The sequence below is a fragment of the Eleginops maclovinus genome, chromosome 3 (genome assembly GCF_036324505.1).
Source record: "Eleginops maclovinus isolate JMC-PN-2008 ecotype Puerto Natales chromosome 3, JC_Emac_rtc_rv5, whole genome shotgun sequence".
Lineage (NCBI taxonomy): Eukaryota > Metazoa > Chordata > Actinopteri > Perciformes > Eleginopidae > Eleginops > Eleginops maclovinus.
Genome location: NC_086351.1, coordinates 130,808 through 137,293, shown reverse-complemented (window position 1 = coordinate 137,293; position 6,486 = coordinate 130,808).

Below are 6,486 nucleotides of genomic sequence, written 5' to 3'. Positions count from 1 at the left end.
CCTCACACAGGGAGACATTTATACTACAGACATTAAAGAGAGCATTCTGCATAGCAGCAGACCTTCAATATCAGTATAGATAACATCAGACAACACGTGCAGCAGCGGGCCAACTAAACAACCAGCAATTAATAATGTAGAGCAAGAGAAGCTTAGAGGAATATAATGAAAGGAATGCTGGGTCATTTGAGAGGAAAGCAGCGTCTCTCCGCTCGGGTACAGAGATCTGTCACCGGTTAATAAGTCAGAGGGAGCGATGGGGAGCGTTTACCTCGGACAAACGTTCTGCTGCTCAGATCATTAACGTCCACAGTGATTCATCTCTCTCAGTGTCGGGGGGGGGGGGCTGACCTTTGACGCACCGATCGGTTCCTGCTCAGCTTCACCTTAATGGATATTTAATGCAGAAATAATTCAGCCTGGAGAATCTCTGTCTGCATAATGGTCACTCAGGCGATAATTAGAGACTTACTACTCCTGCAGTTCTAGAGCTTTAGGCTAGCGCTCCAGCACATTGTACCTGATAGGCTAAGGGGCGGGACATGTCTAAGCTGGTTGAGCAATCACAACAGAGCCGGCCAGCTAACCAATCAGAGCAGACTGGGCTCTGGTTTCAGACAGAGGGTGAGCAGAGGAGCTGCAGCACAGACAGTCTGAGAAACAGAAAGAGCTCTCTGAACATTAGAGCATGGAGACATGTTATGTTGCAGGATCACGATGAGGATTATTCAAAAACTCATTTAGTCATTTGAGAATTTTGGATCCCAGCGCTGTGATGTGAAGCTTAATGCGGGTTTCACCAGAATATAGAAATCAGAACTTATTTATTATCCCATCACCCCCTGAGAGCAGATAGGATGTGTGCAACTTTATATTCATTATTCTAATATTCATGAAGACATCATTTCTTCCTCATCACGTTTCGTTGATCCCTCCAAAATAAATTCCCTTATTACTGATTTTTGACATTTTATTATTTAACGTCACACTCTCCAGAGAGAGCGCTGGGGTGAGCGCTGAGAGCTGGGATGGAGCCTCATCATACGCAGCACACCGTGCTGACATTTTGCATAATAATGTGGTGCAATTTTGAAGTCGTTTTTTGTAACCCTGCACACAAACACACTCCGAGATGTGTGTGTGTGTGTGTGTGTGTGTGTGTGTGTGTGTGTGTGTGTGTGTGTGTGTGTGTGTGTGTGTGTGTGTGTGTGTGTGTGTGTGTGTGTGTGTGTGTGTGTGTGTGTGTGCTGTTATTACCTGCCCTAATGGAGCCCTCCAGGCGTCCATGGCCTCGTTCTACAGACGAGGAGGAGAAATATGTTTCCCCCTGGGGAGCGTCTTCATAGATACGTATATTTATTTATTGGTTCAGTCAGTTTATATAAAATACGCAGCCCTCATTCCTCCTCTCGGCTTTCTGTGATTACATCTGGTGTTTCATCTCATCAAGATATCCATTTATAGTTCACAGAGTCAAAGAAACAGCATCCCATCACATGGAAGTGTTGGAATGCTTAAATCGAACGGTTGATATTTATATTTTAACCCGACGCCTCTCTGTCTCCAGTCCGTCACACATCAACACACGGACAATCTCATTCATACATAGTTTAACCTTATGAAGTTATAAAGTTCAACCCCAACTGTAAAAAGGCCCGAAAGCCATTTGAACATTTCTAGAAATATTTTCAAAATGAAAGTTTGCTAGTTCTGTGAACCTTTTCAGAAAAGAGACCAAAACATAAAAAGAATAAATATCTACAAATATTTAAAAATGTGAAATCAGTTCAAACAAAGTCAAAGATTTCACAAATCCATTTGAGACATTTTCAAACCCTTGGAAAAATACGTATGAATTCAATATATCTTTTAAACTAGGTAAAGAAATGCTTGGAATACCATTTGATAAAAAATCAATAAAATGCGTAAAGAAACTGTAAAGATGAGGCAGTCCTAAAGTGGTGCAAATGAAGTACAGGTGTGTTACAGATATGTAGTTACTGGTGTATTAAATCTATCATGCAGGGATGTATTGTCAGCCTCCCCCCCCCCCCCCCCCCCGGTATCAGGAGGAACACCTGCTCCTCTCAGCTGCACAAAGACACGCTCAGTAATACAATGGAGATTACTCCACCTCTGCACACACTGGAGATTAGAGCCACACTGAGGCCTCCAGACGGGGACCAGACCCCGAGAGGAGGAGGAGGAGGAGGAGGAGGAGGAGGAGGAGGAGGAGGAGGAGGAGGAGGAAGAGGAGGAGGAGAGTCTGTTAGTCATTAAAGGGAACATATTCTGCTCACATTCAGGTTTTTTGTCACTCCGGTGTTTCTCTGTTTCCAGTAAAGCTCCTGGAATTATTTCTTCTACCTTTTAATGATTTTGTGTTTTCCCTAAAACATTTGAACTCGGCTGTGTTTCTGTTTCTCCTCTCCATGATGATTATTCATATGTTTTTGAACATTATACAGCTTCTTCTCCCTCTCTGTTTCATCTCTTCCATTCTGTCCGTTTCCAGCTCCAAATATCCCTCCTGATTTAATTATTGAAATATCCTGTGAATTAATGATTTGATAGCGGGGTTTTATCTGGAGGATTTCCTCGGTGTGTTTATGATAATCACTCTCCTGTCGCTCGACTCTCTCTCATCCCCGTCAAGAATCAGCAGCTGCCAGGAAACATCCCATAATAACGAGGCTGAAAACATATGCAACACATTTTTACCGGCAGGGTTTAGTCACAAAATCACCAAACAGAAAACTCCCATGGAAAATATTAAGCTCCCAGGTTGACTGAGCAGTATTTCAAGAGTCCGAGTTATTAGAAAGTCTGAATTCATTTCTGGAAAGTCAAAATTATGAGAGAAAAACGATTTCTGAAAAAAGTAAAAACTTAAAATCCTGAGAAAGAATCGTTGAAAGTCGGATTCCTGAGAAAAGTCTAACTTCTGAGAAGAATTCAGAATTCTTAGAAAAAAGTAACATTTTGAATTTCTCTTTGAATTTGAACTCTAATCTAAAATGATCACATGTAGCCCTACTCCTCTTCTGTATATTTCACGAGAAGAAGAGAAATAAAAGCTGCTCCCAAAGACTCATTCATCTGAGTCTCACCTTTGGTTTAAAGTTATTAAAGTTTGTTTTTTATCTCGTATTGAAATCTCAGTGTTCAGCCGCACGCTGGCCTCTGATTGGATGCTCCTCGTTAACCTCTCGTTAGCCGTCAGCGAGGTAATTGAGGACCTGATGAAGCTTTTTAAGGAAAGTCTTTAACACAGGGTCAGAGAAACACATTCCTCAGCTTAATTAACAGAATCAGATTGGGACTCTGAGATTCTGCTGAGTCATGCCAACAGGGATAAAACGCTTTAAAAGGAACTTTTTCGTGTTCAAAGTTTTCATATTTTCAGCCTCATAGCACCAGAAACATCATCAGCTGTTTCACGATAGTGTGATCAAGTGTTTCCCCTCAGGATGAATCCTAAAAACTAAACTGTACCTCTGCCTTATTGCCCCACAATCATCACTGTTTTTATGCTCATAGTCCCTGATATTCTTCCTGCGGGAATGTTTGTGGGGGTTTTTGTGTACGTGTTTTTGTCAGTGAGTGTGAAAGCCAGACACCAGAGAATACCTCCCACTTCCTGTGTGTTTGTTCTTTTACCCACGGTTTTATGGCTTGCAGTAAATAAATGTGCAATCTGGAGACACAACAAAGCTTACAGAGCAGGAACAAAACAATACAGAAAAAACACACAGCTGTGCAAGGCTTAAAATGACTACCACTACACAGGAAATGCACTGTTGACGTCAAATGAAAGATTTGTCTTTTATTTCCTGTTTTATTGAGGGGTGAGATCACATGGGTTTGATGAGGGCATAACATGGGTTTGATAAGGCCGTAACATGGGTTTGATGAGGGCGTAACATGGGTTTGATAAGGGCGTAACATGGGTTTGATGAGGGCGTAACATTGGTTTGATGAGGGCGTAACATGGGTTTGATAAGGGCGTAACATGGGTTTGATGAGGGCGTAACATGGGTTTGATGAGGGCGTAACATGGGTTTGATGAGGGCGTAACATGGGTTTGATGAGGGCGTAAAATGGGTTTGATAAGGGTGTAACATGGGTTTGATAAGGGCGAAACATGGGTTTGATAAGGGCGTAACATGGGTTTGATAAGGGCGTAACATGGGTTTGATAAGGGCGAAACATGGGTTTGATAAGGGCGTAACATGGGTTTGATAAGGGCGAAACATGGGTTTGATAAGGGCGTAACATGGGTTTGATGAGGGCGAAACATGGGTTTGATAAGGGCGTAACATGGGTTTGATAAGGCCGTAACATGGGTTTGATAAGGGCGTAACATGGGTTTGATAAGGGCGTAACATGGGTTTGATAAGGCCGTAACATGGGTTTGATGAGGGCGAAACATGGGTTTCATAAGGGCGTAACATGGGTTTGATAAGGGCGTAACATGGGTTTGATAAGGGCGTAACATGGGTTTGATAAGGGCGTAACATGGGTTTGATGAGGGCGAAACATGGGTTTGATAAGGGCGTAACATGGGTTTGATAAGGGCGTAACATGGGTTTGATAAGGGCGTAACATGGGTTTGATAAGGGCGTAACATGGGTTTGATAAGGGCGTAACATGGGTTTGATGAGGGCGAAACATGGGTTTGATAAGGGCGTAACATGGGTTTGATAAGGGGGTAACATTGGTTTGATGAGGGCGTAACATGGGTTTGATGAGGGCGTAACATGGGTTTGATGAGGGCGTAACATGGGTTTGATAAGGCCGTAACATGGGTTTGATGAGGGCGTAACATGGGTTTGATAAGGGCGTAACATGGGTTTGATGAGGGCGTAACATGGGTTTGATGAGGGCGTAACATGGGTTTGATAAGGGCGTAACATGGGTTTGATGAGGGCGTAACATGGGTTTGATAAGGGCTTGATAAGGGCGTAACATGGGTTTGATGAGGGCGTAACATGGGTTTGATAAGGGCGTAACATGGGTTTGATAAGGGCTTGATAAGGGCGTAACATGGGTTTGATGAGGGCGTCACATGGGTTTGATAAGGGCGTAACATGGGTTTGATAAGGGCGTAACATGGGTTTGATGAGGGCGTAACATGGGTTTGATGAGGGCGTAACATGGGTTTGATGAGGGCGTAACATGGGTTTGATGAGGGCGTAACATGGGTTTGATAAGGGCGTAACATGGGTTTGATGAGGGCGTAACATGGGTTTGATAAGGGCGTAACATGGGTTTGATAAGGGCTTGATAAGGGCGTAACATGGGTTTGATGAGGGCGTAACATGGGTTTGATGAGGGCGTAACATGGGTTTGATAAGGGCGTAACATGGGTTTGATAAGGGCTTGATAAGGGCGTAACATGGGTTTGATAAGGGCTTGATAAGGGCGTAACATGGGTTTGATGAGGGCGTCACATGGGTTTGATGAGGGCGTAACATGGGTTTGATGAGGGCGTCACATGGGTTTGATAAGGGCGTAACATGGGTTTGATAAGGGTGTAACATGGGTTTGATAAGGCCGTAACATGGGTTTGATGAGGGCGTAACATGGGTTTGATAAGGGCTTGATAAGGGCGTAACATGGGTTTGATAAGGGCGTAACATGGGTTTGATAAGGCCTTGATAAGGGCGTAACATGGGTTTGATAAGGGCGTAACATGGGTTTGATAAGGCCGTAACATGGGTTTGATAAGGGCGTAACATGGGTTTGATAAGGCCGTAACATGGGTTTGATGAGGGCGTAACATGGGTTTGATAAGGGCTTGATAAGGGCGTAACATGGGTTTGATAAGGGCGTAACATGGGTTTGATAAGGGCTTGATAAGGGCGTAACATGGGTTTGATGAGGGCGTAACATGGGTTTGATAAGGGCGTAACATGGGTTTGATAAGGGCGTAACATGGGTTTGATAAGGGCGTAACATGGGTTTGATAAGGGCTTGATAAGGGCGTAACATGGGTTTGATAAGGGCTTGATAAGGGCGTAACATGGGTTTGATGTAGAAAATATCTCCCAATTTTTTCCCCAAATATCGGTATGTGAAGTTTTTATGGATCAGTTTCTCCGCCCGCTGTGGCGCCGCCCTCCAAGTGTTCTCCGGTCATCACGTTATCTGCAGAATATTTTAAACTCGGCCCGTGTTTCCTGTCTTTGCCGCTCCGTCCTAAAAACCTCACTGTCAGATCCACAGGCGGCCTCTGATTGGCTGCTATATTTACACCACTCTGTCCCAAAGTGAACTGATCAATAGGGTCAACGGTAGCTGTGAAGATATATATCAATACAGCGGGTCAAAAAAAGGAAGGTGACTGAGCAGCCGGGGAGAGGTAAATATCCATCCTTCTCTCCTCTTCTTCAGAGTTTAACCTCACATTTATTTAATACAGTGTAATGTGTCATTCTGTCTTGTGCAAATAGAAAGTAAGAACTACAGAAATACAGAAATCCA